The sequence below is a fragment of the Thunnus maccoyii genome, chromosome 10 (genome assembly GCF_910596095.1).
Source record: "Thunnus maccoyii chromosome 10, fThuMac1.1, whole genome shotgun sequence".
Taxonomy (NCBI): domain Eukaryota; kingdom Metazoa; phylum Chordata; class Actinopteri; order Scombriformes; family Scombridae; genus Thunnus; species Thunnus maccoyii.
Window position 1 is genome coordinate 11356086 of NC_056542.1, and position 14322 is coordinate 11370407.

A 14322-nucleotide genomic window follows, 5' to 3' on the forward strand; every position below is an offset into this window, starting at 1 on the left:
TGCATCTCAGTTTATGCATGTCTAACAGTACACCGTTTACATATATGCAAGTTATTTATTTATACCTACAAGTGTTTGTGTGTGTGTCAAATGATGCAGGCCAGAACTGTCAGTTGCTGTCTTTTTTTCCCCCTCCCTCTCATTAAGGTGGAGCCTGGAGGAGTGTGCTGGAGGAGTGTAATCGAGATAATAACACGGTTACACACACAGCTGCTGATGGGGACTGCAGAGCTGAGCCAGGTTGGAAGTCAACACCGCTGAAAGTCAGAGTGCAGGTTTATTTGACAGCACATTCTGAGGACAGGATCCAACAGGCCAGAAGACAGAAGAGAGAGAGATGTGGCACACAATTTTTGTGCATGTAAAAAGGAATACTCTACTTTTTAGTATCAAATACTCACTGCATGTAGGTGTAAATTTGGTTCTGACAAATATCTAGCTTCAAATCAGTTACAATGGATTCCAGTAATGACTCAGTCATAGCAGAAAATGAGTCAAAACTTCCATAGAAACTTCTCAAACCACTCATTCAGAATAATTAACTTCTCTGTTTTTGATCTGTATCCTCAGTATGTTTCAAACAGTTTCTCCACTACTCCCATAACAAACTAATGACCCCTAATTGCTCCAAAGCTCTTCCAGAGAAGAGCATATCTAGCAACGAGAAGTGGACTACGCGGCAGGCTTAGTTTGACAAATAGTTTTTTGTTGTGAACCTCAGTCGTCATTGGAGTCTCTCGTTACTGCTCTGAATCCTACTAAACTAAAGCTTCCATCCTCAACAAATGAGTAAGCTACAAACCTATCATAGCAATAGCTCAACCCTACAGGTGGCAAGTATTTGATACTCAGAAGATTCATTTTTTGTGTGAGTGTTCCCATCAAGGAATTGTTTGACTTTTTGGGAATATGGGAGGTTATTCACTTTCTTGCAGATAGTTAGATGAGCAAAACCATACCACTCTCTTTTTTGTCCATTAAATATGAAGCTACAGCCAGGAGATGGTTAGCTTAGCTTAAAGACTGGAAGTCTTCATGCTAAGCTAAGCTAACAGTGTCCTGGCTGTAGCATCATATTCAATGGACAGAGTGGTATCGATCTTCTCATCTAACTCTTGGCATATTATTTCCCCAAACGTTTTACTATTTGTTTAAGTGTAAATTGGATGAAGGCACATGTGTCCACATGCACTCGTGCATGTGGCCTTGACCAAACACACACACTTAAACACCCATAAACAACATCATAATTACAGCATTCTCTACCCACATCAGTTGTTACACACCGCTCACTTTTTTGCAGCTGAATCATTCAGGCATCCGCTTCCTGTTTGCCCCCCACCCAAGAAGCTTAAGCCCCATGTAATCGTTCAACACCATTGCACTTCCTCTCCTCTGTCCCTCCATCCTGCCATCCCCCTCTGCTGGGAACTGTTGACTCATGGTTGACTAAATCAACAGTTTCGGGTTAGGGGCATCCATCTGGACTGCAGTCACTGCTGTGGCCTGCTGGTCATTTACCTCTTCACCGGAACAAACCCCTGCAGTTATAGTCAACACACATTGACACTTGTGACAATAAGCTGAGCTGCTTTCATTGGAAAACAAGCACTTTGACACCATTGCACAGTCAGTGGAGCAAAATGGTGTCAAAAAGTGAATGAAAAGCTCGTAATTGTGCCAGAACAAGTTTGTCACACGTTCTGTTTTCGAGATCTGAGGGTTTTGGGAAGCAGATGTCTTTCAATGCTCTGTTCACAAAGAGCTTCTTTAGACTCCAGATAAGTGTGACCCTCCTTTCTTTGAACAAATATAAAAGAACAGCAGGAAATTTGTTTGGTCTCAAGCCATTGGCTGCATGTTGCAGCAATTCCCATTTCAAACATCATCATCTGTCAGCATCTCGTCTTGATCTTCAGAGGATGCACTCACACCCTTTGACTTCGTAGCTGAAGTACTTAATGATTTACCCCTCCCTGTGAGGAGGTGGAACAAGAGCTGGCATGCACAGGACAAATCTCATCTTTTCGTGCACAGTCAACCCATATCAAAACACCCTCATACTGTAAGTTATCAGTTCCCTCAGGCACACCCGAGAATATATTACTGTCATTCCAAATGGAGAGCCCCTGAGTTCATGAACCATTTGATGTGTTTTGTTCTTAGCATGATAGCAGTAGTCTGTAGTTCAGTGCGGCTCAGAGTAAGATGATATATTTATGGGGCTACTCAATGTGGGGACTCATCTTCAAGGTTCAAATTTGAACCTCAGTGATTTATAACATCTACAGTTTGCTCAAGGTAAAGCTCTGGTGATTCACATCTCTCTCAGTACAGACACGGCACTGCACATCCAGCCAAAAAACTCCACTCTGACAATCCATGTAGAATGCTTTTCACATTATTTTTTGAGGCTCCCATCAAGCACAGGATATATATCAACACCTGAGAGTTCAGGGAGTATATGAAAGTGCCTGTATGAAAGTGTGTGTGCAAGTTTATGTGTCCTTATGATTGCACTGCATGTGCATACGTGCGTGCATGTGTGCTGCATTGCATTTTTCAGGTTTCCCATGACAGGGGAATGCAAAAACATGACTCCCTTGGAGTGGAAACCATCTGCCTCGCTTATAATCAGCTTGTGCAGTGTCAGGGTGTTTACATTGAGGCTGCATGCTTGGAAGAAAAAAATGGGCAAGCCTTCATAAATCAGTTTCCCGCTCAAGCCCCCAGTGTGGCTTCAGCTTTATATGATGACCATCACTGATAAAAATCATTGGCCTGCAATCTGGGAAACAGCCAAAATGCTTTGCCCTCATGTAAAAGCTATGCAATTTACTGATTGTTTTAAGCACTCTTGTGGTTTCCGGATGTTTGTAGTCAGATAGATGTGAATATTTAATCACTGATATCGTTATTTGGACTGATAACTTTTACAATACTGGTGAAAAATGCTGGATTGCCATGGTACCAAGCAGCATCCAGCACAGCACTCACACCAAGCAAAATCTTGTATTTTGCTTCATTGGCTGAAATGTATTAAACATCTCCTCTGAGAGAATGAAATTCCAGGGCTGCAGCTGTGGCGTTCAACTAAGCAAGCAGGGCAAGACAGCATGATCCAACCCCCCTAAGACAGTTCACCTCTCCCACAGCACGCAGTCTACTCCGCTCACTTTAAGACCAGATTTCTCCTGGATCCAATCTGAGGAGCTGCAGCATTAGTTGTAACATGAGGATGTAGTCAGTATTAACGGGAAATTAAATGGATGGAGTGGAAATGTACCTTCAACGTCCAAGAAAAATGGCTATACAATGAACATTCCTCTGTATGGATTCCAAGGCAAACATACACTCTGATTAGGTTTCTGCCCAGAACGCTGATTGGGTATAAAGACATATATAGTAGAAAATGTTTAAATTTCAGTTTTAAAACTTCATCCTTACCGACTCAAAAATGTTACTTACACAAACTTCAAGTCAAAGTTGTGTTCTAGGTCAACACCAATGCATATTTTCAGTATTCTTAGGCCAAGTTGACTCATCACCGCGTCATTTTCAGCATCCAGAAATAGAAGCTACAGCTCTGTTTGGTTGGACAGTACAGTGTTGGGGGTAATGTTTAGCCTGAAGGCTCAGTGAGGCCGGACATACAATCTGGACAGCACGACTGCTGAGTTCACCCCAGGACATAAGAGAGGAGAAAATAAACTATTACAGGCTCACAAAGTATTCACTGAAAGCAACCGGGCAGTTTGTGAGATTGAAAGAGATTATGCATGCAAATGTGTAGCAGTTACGCAAGTTTTAATACATTTTCGAGCATAAACACAGCTGACACCTTGTCAAAGTAGAAAAAAAAATCCATAGAGCTGCCTGCACACCATTTGCTCTTAGAATATAAACAAGGGAATAGAGCAGATAGGATACAATTTTAGTATGCACTATGCATCTAAATACTTGCCTTAATGCAGAAAAGAATTGACCAAAAAACACACATTCAGCTACTATCTATTCATGTGATCTTCAAAAAGTTTGACAAAGTTTTAAGATGTCCCTCACACACTTGCTCTCTGTTTTATAACTTTTCTCTTGACTTTGTAAACTGAACCTTCTTCACCCTCCCTGGACATTAATCTCTCCAGGTCCTGTCTGTTGTCTGAATCCCTGCTGCTGTTCCTGATGGACCAGGTTTTTGGAATAAAAGTCTCTTAACCTGCTGCTATGGTGGAGAGTGTGATCGGTGGGGCGTAATAAATAACAGTCAGGCCCTCTTAAAGCCTATTTTACAGTACAGGGGATCATTTACAACAAGAATACTGCAGCAAAAATGTAATCTGGGCTTTGGTACAAAGTGTTTCCACAGATGGAAGAGAAGTTACCGTTGCGGTCAAAATTGAGGTCCAACTTTCATCATGACTGTGGAGAGACTTCAGACGTTTCAGTTTCTGTTTCATTGCTGCCTCCTCAATGTATTTGATTGCTAAACCTAAATACAGTTGTTTTTTTTTTGTTCATGGGATTATTATAGATTTATCCTCAACTATGTAAGTCTTTATCACTCAAGGCTAGTTTATTTCTTCTTCTTTCAACAAGAAGACAATTCAAAGTGCTTTGCATAAGACATAAAAAGATAAGCTATAAAAGAAAATCAAGGCTTTATAAAAAAGACACATTTTAAAATACATTTTAAAGGAGTAAAGTAAAATAGCAATATGAATGAATGAATGAATAAATACATAAATCAAATTTTGATTTAAAAGGCAGAGACAAACAGAAAAATTTTAAGCCTTGATTTAAAAGAACTGAGAGTTGGAGCAGACCTCAGGTTTTCTGAGTTTGTAACAGATATGTGATGTATAAAAACTGAATGCTGCTTCTCCATGTTTAGTTTTGACCCTCGAGACAATAAGCAGAGAGGTCTGGACAGTTCATAATGTAGCAGCAGATCAGAATTGCATTTTGGCCTTTAACCATTCAATGCTTTATAAACCAACAGTAGTATTTCAACATCAGTTCTTTGACGCACAGGAAGCCAGTGCAAAGATCTGAGAACTGGAGTGATATGATCTACTTTCTTGGTCTTGTTTGATCAACTTTTAAGGGAGACCTGCAAAGACACCATTGAAGTAGTAGAGTCCATGATAATACCAAGAAATGTTACTTGTTTTGTGGTCTTTAACATTAGCGATCGAAGGTGACCCAAAGGTAATTATTTCTGTTTTGTTTTAAATTGCTGGAGAAGATTTTGGCACATCCAAACACTGATTTGTTCAATGCTCTTACTAAGTGATTGCATTGGACAATAATCACAAATGAATAATTACAACTTTAAAGTGATTGCATCCAATCAAACACATGGAACAGGGTGCTGTAGAGTGTTCCCAGAGTAGAAATGGCTCTCTGAATTCAATTATCACAGGAAGAGATGTTATCTGTGTAATATTCAGGCTTCTGAAACTGCTCCTTTATCCATGTTATTTCAGTGTACTTCACACAGAACACCCTGCGTCACTTCCAGAAAAAATAAAATGATATAGCTTTGCGCCACATTTTTCAAATACATTCATTATCTCGGGGGAAATGATAGCCTGTCAGGAATTTCAGCCGCTGCTGCCTTTTAAAAGGGTGTGCAGAATGGCAGAGCCCTTTTTTTAAAAGCAAGAAGAGAGTAGGTCTTAATTTTCTAGATCTAAGCAGAGCCAAAATACACATCCTGTGTGTGCAGTCATTCATGCTGTCATCTATTTTTGTCAAAATGTTAAATGATTTTCAAACATCATATACAGTATGTGCTTCTTATGAATAATACATGTAACACAGCTTGATGCATGTAGAGGAGCTGTGAACATCAGAATCAGAAAAACTTGATCCCCGCAGGGAAATTGCTTTGTTAGAATTGCTCAACACGCAGTCAGGAAAGAAGAAATAAATAAGTAAAAAGGTAAGAACTACTATAAAAATAAATAGTAAAAATAATAAATACACAGTAAGAGAATATAAAAATGTACAAATGCAAATGTGCAAAAAGTAATGTGTGATGTAGAATCGTAGTATGGACAAAAGTGCAAAAATTGAAACATTCAAAGTAGATTAACGGTAATTTATCAGTAAATTAACCGTAATGTGTAAAGGTAAACTGAATGAGGAGTGTAATGTGGGTGAACAGTAAATTAACGTAGTTTAATAACAGTGTGCTGATGGAGATGTGCAGAAGTAAGTAATTTACAGTAATTTAAATGTAAGTTAGGAGTAGTGGCAGTATATTGTAGAAGTTGTAAAAATTGTCCAATTTACAACAGAAAGAGGAGGAACTGTATATCTGGATGGCCACAGGAAGGGAGGACCTCATGTGGGGTTCAGTGGAGCACTTAGTCATTCTGAGGCTCTGGCTGAACGTGCTGTAGAGGGTGGGAGACGTCCATGATGGAGAGGAGTTTTGACAACATCTTCATCTCCATGATGCAGAGGGTCCAGCTCCACCTGCAGGACTGAGCCAACCTTCTGAATCAGTGTGTTGAGTCTGTTGGTGTTGGCCACCCTCAGGCTTCTGCCCCAGCAGACCACAGCATAGAAAAAGGTACTGGCCACCACAGACTCATAAAACATCTGCAGCATGGTGCCGCAGATGTTAAATGACCAGAACCTCCACAGGAAAAAGAGCCAACTCTGGCCCTTTGTATAGAGAACCGCAGAGTTCATAGTCCAGTCCAGTTTGCTGTCCAAATGGACACCCAGGTATTTGTATTACTCTACCATCTCCACCATCTCTCCCATAATGGAAAGAGGAGTTGCAGGAATCCTGGATCTCCTGAAGTCCACTACCAGCTCCTTTGTTTTGCTAATGTTGAGCTCTAGGTGGTTCAGCTCACACCAGTCCACAGAACTGTCCACCACCCTCTGGTACTCTGAGACATCCAACAACTGTAGAGTCATCGGAGAACTTCTGTAGGTGGCATACCTGAAGTCCAAGGTGTACGGCATAAAGAGAAAAGGGGACAGGACAGTCCCCTGTGGAGCTCCAGTACTGCTCACCACTGTGTCTGACATACAGTACTGAAGGTGCACTTACTGAGGACGTCCAGTAAGATAGTCCATGGTCCAGGACACCATGGACTATCACCACGTCTTCCCCAGCATGGCAGGCTGAATTTTGTTAAAGGTGTTAGAGAAACCAAAGAACATGATTCTGGCCATGCCCCTTGGCTTGTCCAGGTGGGTGTAGGCACGGAGGAGCAGGTATATGATGCCATCGTCCACTCTGACGTCTGGTTGGTAACTGGAGAGGGTCCAATGAAGGCTTGACCAGTAGCCGGAGGGAATCCAGGGCCAGTCTTTCAAAAGCCTTCATGATGTGTGAGGTCAACACTACCAGCCTCTAGTCGCTGATGGCACTGGGACGGGCCTTCTTTGGTACAGGAACCAGGCAGGATGTCTTACACAACTCAGGGACCTTCTCCATACTTAAGCTGAGGTTACAGAGATGCTGGAGTATGACACAGAGCTGGGAGGCACAGGCCTTGAGCACCCTTAGGCTGATACCTTCAGGACAAGCAGCCTTTGCTGGGTGGGGTCTACTCAGCACCCTCCTCACCTGCTCAGCAGAGATGGTCAGCAGATCGGAGGTGTCATTGTTACTGGGTGGCTGTTGATCAACGTGGTCGATGTGAGAATGCATGTCAAATCTATTAAGAAATGGTTCAGCTCATTGGCTCTGTCGATGTTCCCATCTACTGTCTGACTGCTGGGCTTGTAACCAGTGATGGTCCTCATGCCTCTCCAGATCTCCCTGGTGTCATTCTGCCACAGCCTCTGCTCCAGCTTCCTCCTACAGTATAGGCCTCCTTTCCCTCTCTGATATTCATTGACAGCTGTTTCTGGACCCTCTTTCCTGCCTCCCTGTCTCCTGACCTGAATGCCCTCATCTGCTTTGATGTACTTGGTAACCCAGGGCTTGTTGTTGGGAAAAGAGCACAGGCAGTTTTGACCTTAACAGAGGTGTCCACACAGAAATTGATGTACTTGGTCAAACAGACTGTCAGTCCATCTATGTCCACCATTAGGCATGACAAAAACATCTCAATCAGTGCACTGAAAGCAGTCTTGCAGAGTAGTGTACGTCTCCTTAGACCACCTCCTCACAGTCTTGTTAGGGGTGGCTTTATGCATGACCAGTGATCTGTACCTGGGCTGAAGGTTGACCAGGTTGCGGTCTGATCTTCCAAGTGGGGGGAGTGTGATGACGCTGTAGGCCACTTTAACACTAGCATACAGCAGGTCAAGGGTCCTGCCTCTTCTGGTACTGCAGTACACAAAATGAGTGAAAGTGGGGAGAGTCTTGTCCAATGTCACATAATTGAAGTCCTCAGAGAACAATGCACTACCAGAAGAGACAGGACCCTGGACCTGCTGTATGCTAATGCTAAAGAGGCCTACAGCACCACTGTATATAACTGTGTTAACAGCATGGCAGACTATAAAGAGAAATGACAGGAAACATTATATTATTACATTTTCAGATAAAGCAGCTACAGAACACAAACAGAACATAAACACACAGCTAACTGTGTAAAAAGTCAATGACCTGACATGATGCAGTCCAGACTGATCCCTAACTAACCAAACCTCCCAAATGACTGTCAGCAACCACATGACCAAAAACCCTGCTGAGTAAGAAGCAGTATAACCAGGTAGCGGACACAGATGCTTCCAAACATGGACATAATCCAGATTGACAACAGACCTCTATATACTTCTGTCCTGTTTTCTATATTCTGCTGCTACAACTGCTACAGCCCCGCACAAAAATATGGAACTGCAAAGCAAACCAGCCACCAGGATGGGACGGCTCCCAAACCAAACCCCTGAGAAATTCACATCTGGGCCAGCATGTAGATACTTTGGTCCAGACTTATTCCTTCTCCATGGGTGCCTGGAACCACTTGGAAAATCCTGGTTTGGTTTTAGTAAGTGGCACTCCACCCATGCCTCATTGGGGTTGAAGACACAACCACAAGAATTACACCTTATATGAATGTTTGTCCCCAGCGTCAACTAAGAACCACTGTGCACCCACTTCATCTTCACTGAGCGAGAATAGACCTGAGAATGCAGTCAAGCATTACCCTGGGAAGCCTATAATGACTACCTCTGGTTCTGTTTGGCTTTCTGTGGGAAGAGTGATGGTTCAGACAGAAACTGAAACAGTATGTAGAAAAAAAATATGATCTCTTTCACAATTGTAGGTGGGTTTTTGATTCTTGTTTTTACATTTCACTTGTTTTCTTTTTATCATGCAACAAAGTCAAATTATCTGTGTGGTGCGGATGTCATTGATATCACAAACAGGCCTATAATTGAAGGTTGACACTTAAGCAAGGTTTGAATTGAAGGACCATACCAGTGTTTATGCAAGTTTTACCAACTTAACTACAATTCATGTATACTTTAAATTACTGCTGGCTGTTTTCAAATGCATGCTTTACAGTTTCAGACTCTTGGATGTATTTCTGGTATCCATTCATTTCTGTACAATATGAAAACCAAACACCAGATTCCTGAAACTTGCTACACATTGGCAATTAATCGTCTTTTTGTAAGTGATTGTTTGCTTGTATAGTTAAAAGTGTGCATTGCTCTGGAAAGGTCTGCACTGCTAATTGATTCTCATAATGTTTCAAAAACATGGGTGTGAGGAGTACAGGACATATGCATTAAAAGGTCACATTTAAGGAAACATTTACACCAATATTCTGTTAGCTTGTCTCTCAGTACTTTTTAACTTCCTTTCCCTGTGTGTGGCATCAGTCCCAAGTCCTTTCATCGCTACTGAAGATTTTTTTGTGACATTTTAAAAATGGGTCACAATTATATAGTTTCATATTGGACCAGGATGAGCTCCCAAACTAATTGTGATGTCACAAATCCTGCTCGTAGGCCGACCCCTTAAAATCAGATTTTCAAAGAGCACAAAGAAACTTTCCACTTTCAGCAGATGGAAGTGAAAACAGCCGTCCAGTGTCAAACTCTGCACATACATCATTCTGCACAGTGAAGCTCAAATATCTAAATGACGGAAAAAGAAGAAAACCACATTTTTTGCGTGTAGTGGGACTTAAAGCAATACGGTAAAATGTAATAAAAATTTGTGTATCTGTTAATTATTCAAAATTAAATATTACATTCCACCTTACTACAAACACTAGACAGACTGTAAAAGACGTGCGCTCTCTCTCACTCAACTCATCTGCTTCATCCTGTGTTTATGGGCTTCCACAGATACAACTTAGCTCTGAAGTTTGACTCTTTGATTGCAGAAAGTATTTACAGCACACACAAAGGGAAAGAGACGTGTCTCCACCGCCCACACCAAAGCTTGCTTTTGAAGGGGCAGCGAGAGGAAATCCAAGAGCTGTTTGCCTTCTCCAAATACAAGAAAAAGGAGTGGGAGGCACTTGAGAAGAAGAGGAGGAGGAGGAGGATGTGAAAGTCAGAATTTATTCAAGTTTTTGGTAAATCTGGTGTATTTACCGGCATACCGAAGCCTTGTGGTTTCCTTGCTGGTGGGCTTTATTTTCCTCCTTGTTCTCATATGTTAGGTGAAATCATTTGATTTCTGTAAATGATTCAGCTGTTGAACGCCCACACGACTGACGCCAAAACTCATTGTTTCATGTGCTTTCACACAATCTTTGTCTAGTGTTAGTGTAAATTGCAGGAACACGACAAGGCCCCAGGTATTTTTTTAAAGTGCTGAATCTGTTCTGTTGAAGTGAAAAGAGCTGTTCTGCATCTTAGAAAGATCCTAATAGCAGTGGATAAAAGTTAAATTACAAACCCTAAGGCAAAAGCAGACCTACTTTTTTAAGAATGAAGACTCCTCTGTGTTCTGGTGAACAGCTGCAAGTGCCACATATGTTAATAAACCACAAAAAAAAATGCAGTCAGCTGTTTTTTGGACAGATTTTATTGTTTGCAGAAAAGGCCCCCAGGGATGTGTTATCAAGAGGGTCCTTACAAGACATTACATTTCACAGCCTACAATGTGGATGATGCATGAACAAACACATAAGGGCAAGTAGAGAAAAAAAGACAATCAAGCAGTGGTGGAAAGTAACTAAGTACATTTACTCAAGTAATGTACTAAAGTACAGTTTTGAGGTACTTGTACTTTACTTGAGTATTTCCATTTTATAGTACTTTATACTTCTACTCTTCTACATTTATTTGACAGCTTTAGTTACTTTTCAGATGAAGATTTGACCCAATGGATAATATAACAAACTTTTAAAGTACAACACAATGTTAAAGATGAAACCAGTGGTTTCAAACCTTTCTGGCTTTAGACATCTTACAAAAAGCAGTGTGTAGTCAGGGTTACATTTCAGATGTCTATGAATTGTTAACAGCTCCACCAAATAGTGATTTTTCCCTCTAAACTTCTCACATGGTTTCATTCAGTCATAAATGTTCAAATGATCCAATATTTTACAGAATATCAAAGATTAGAGAAAAAGTCCAAAAACTGAAAACAGATTTGTGCATCAGAACTTTGTTTTTTCTTCTTTCCTCTCCCACTAATCATCTCACAACCCCTCAAATTTATCTGGTGACCCTTTGGAGGGGGCCAACCCCTAGATTGGGAACCACTGGGCTAAACTAGCTGATTGTATATAAAGTAGTTCAAACTTGCTCCACCTCCAGCAGCTACAACAGTGCTGCTTACACACTGATGCTTCAGTATTAATAATCTAATGGTGTCATATATAATAAAATATGAGTCTTTAAATACATCTTGCTGCTAATACTTATGTACCTTTACTTAAGTAGGATTTTTCATGCAGGACTTTTACTTGCAATGGAGTATTTTTACATTGCTGTATTGGTAATACCATATACAGTCAGTAAAGGATCTGAATACTTTTTCCAAAAAATGATTTATAAAAATAAAGATTAGAAGAAAACGCATCTTGATTTGTAATATGAAAATGATTCCAGCTGAATAGAACCTTTATTTCCAAATATAGTCCTGTTGGCCCAAACCGAATGGAAACATCACCCCAAAATCTTCTGCACTTGCGGAAAGTACAGTGATTTAATAATGTGTCTTTACTGTTTATATCTTTAAGTGTGAGAGAGAATGTAGTGCGAGCTTGAATGTCATTAGGGACAGAGGGGTGCTGACAGACAGCTGTTTTCTTGAGCTTTTCCACAGTATTAACAGAGAAGTTTTCTCTCTGCTGACTGTGCTGAGTGGGGACAGCTGCGAGAGTCATAATCACCACTGAGGGACAGCAGTTCTTTTTCCCAAGCCCACACTCCCACTGCCCACAAATGGACAGTGTGGGATTGGAGCGCGAGTGTATTTGGGATTGTGCGCATTCCTTTATTCTCACTTGAATCTACATTTACTGATTCTTGTTTAAAGTCCATGACACATGTTTTTTCTGATGTAAATACATGATCTCTTCAGCATAGATCACCAAAAGAAGAATGTCACATTTTCCCTAATACTGACACAGATTCACACTAATCACCCTGGAAATCTTGCTGCACAGGGTGTGATGTATCTAAGATTTTTAAATGATCATAACAGCAGGGAACTGTTGAAGAAAAATATTTTCTTTAAAACCCTTATTCCTTGCAGTCACTGAGAGGAACAAATCTTTGTCTGAGGCACACACTTTCAATTTATCATTCTGCACATATTTTGGTGTAACAAAGCTCTAAAAATTCAAATAAATCTCTGGCCATCAGTTTTGGCTATATTTTTTCCATATTCCTTTGAGAAGATTGGTGCACTCGAGCCAAGCTTTCAAGTAGGGCTGCAAATAACGATTATTTTCATTATCAATTATTTTCTCGATTAATCGATCAGTTGCTGGTCCGTAAAAGGTGAGAAAATGGTGAAAAAAACATCCTAAAATATGTTCTTTTGTCACAAGCAGCTGTCCACAACCCAAATATATTCAGTTTACTATATAGAAGACTAAATAAACCAGAAAAAAAGATCATTTGGACATTTTTTTTCTTTAAAAATGACTCCAAACTGTTAATTGATTACCAAAATAGTTAACAATCAATTCAATAGCTGGCAAGTAATTATTTAATCAGCTAATTGTTGCAGCTCTACTTTCAAGGCAAATGTTTGACCAAAGGGAATCCCAGTGCTTTTAATGACAGCTAAAGCACACCTGTGCTATGTTGTGCAAGTGCACATGGGAAATGCAGTTCACAACTGTAGTTCCCAAGCTCTAAATAGGAACATGGGAAACTCCACAAGGCTGCCAATATTCAAAATTCAATATGGTAGCTATAATATGGAAATATATATATAAGTGGACAAAAGTAGGGCTGCAACTAATGATTATTAGTTGTGTTATCTATAAAGTGTCAGAAAATAGTGAAAAATGCAGTTATAATTCCCCCCAGCATTAAATCCTCCCATTTGGGAAACTGGAAGTTGTAATTTTTTGTATTTTTGCTTTAAAAATTGCTATATGATTATTTGATTAATAGTTGCCAATTTAATTAATTTTCTGTCAATCAGTTATTCGATTAATCGTCTATTTGTCTAATCATTGCAGGTATAGGTAAAAGTGACACAAGGATAACAAAATTTTACAGCTAAGCTTAAATTCAGTCTTTATTAAATACAGAACATCAAAGTCATTTTAGTAAATGAACAAAGTTGGTCTGTTGTAATCTGAAGAAAAATATCCATTCAAACTACAGTAGCTCCTTCAACAAATACACAGTATTTGTGAGTGGATGTATGAGCAGTGTCAGTCCATACACCCACGTTCAGCACACACATGCCTCCTTGTTCACCTTGTGGCGGGCTGTTCTCGTGGTGTTGACAGGGGAGACAAGGGCTCCCATTGACAGGGTCGCCCTCCTCCCCGTAGGACCAGATGTTCAGAGTTAGCGGGCAGTTTGAAAATGACACACTTATTCTTGCGCCATTTTGGATTTCCCACTTTGCTCCTGATGGATTGGGTTGAGGAGAAGGAGAAGAGGGAATTCACAAAGTGTGCTGAATATGTACTGGAAGAAGAATAGTTCATAAATTGTATTTAAAAAAAACATTGAACACAAACGGTCTTTCTCACTCCATGATAATCCACCATCAGCTGGCCTGGCTCATCTCAGTGTCCTCCTCTTGAGATTTATGCATGAGAAATGCTACTTCTCAATGTGAAATCAAGCCATGTGTAGGCAAAATATGCAAGGATTTTGGACGGACCATCACAACCATTCTGCACCACGTCAAATGCAAACACTCTAAAGACCGATTACAGACTGTATAAATGTCCTAAGATG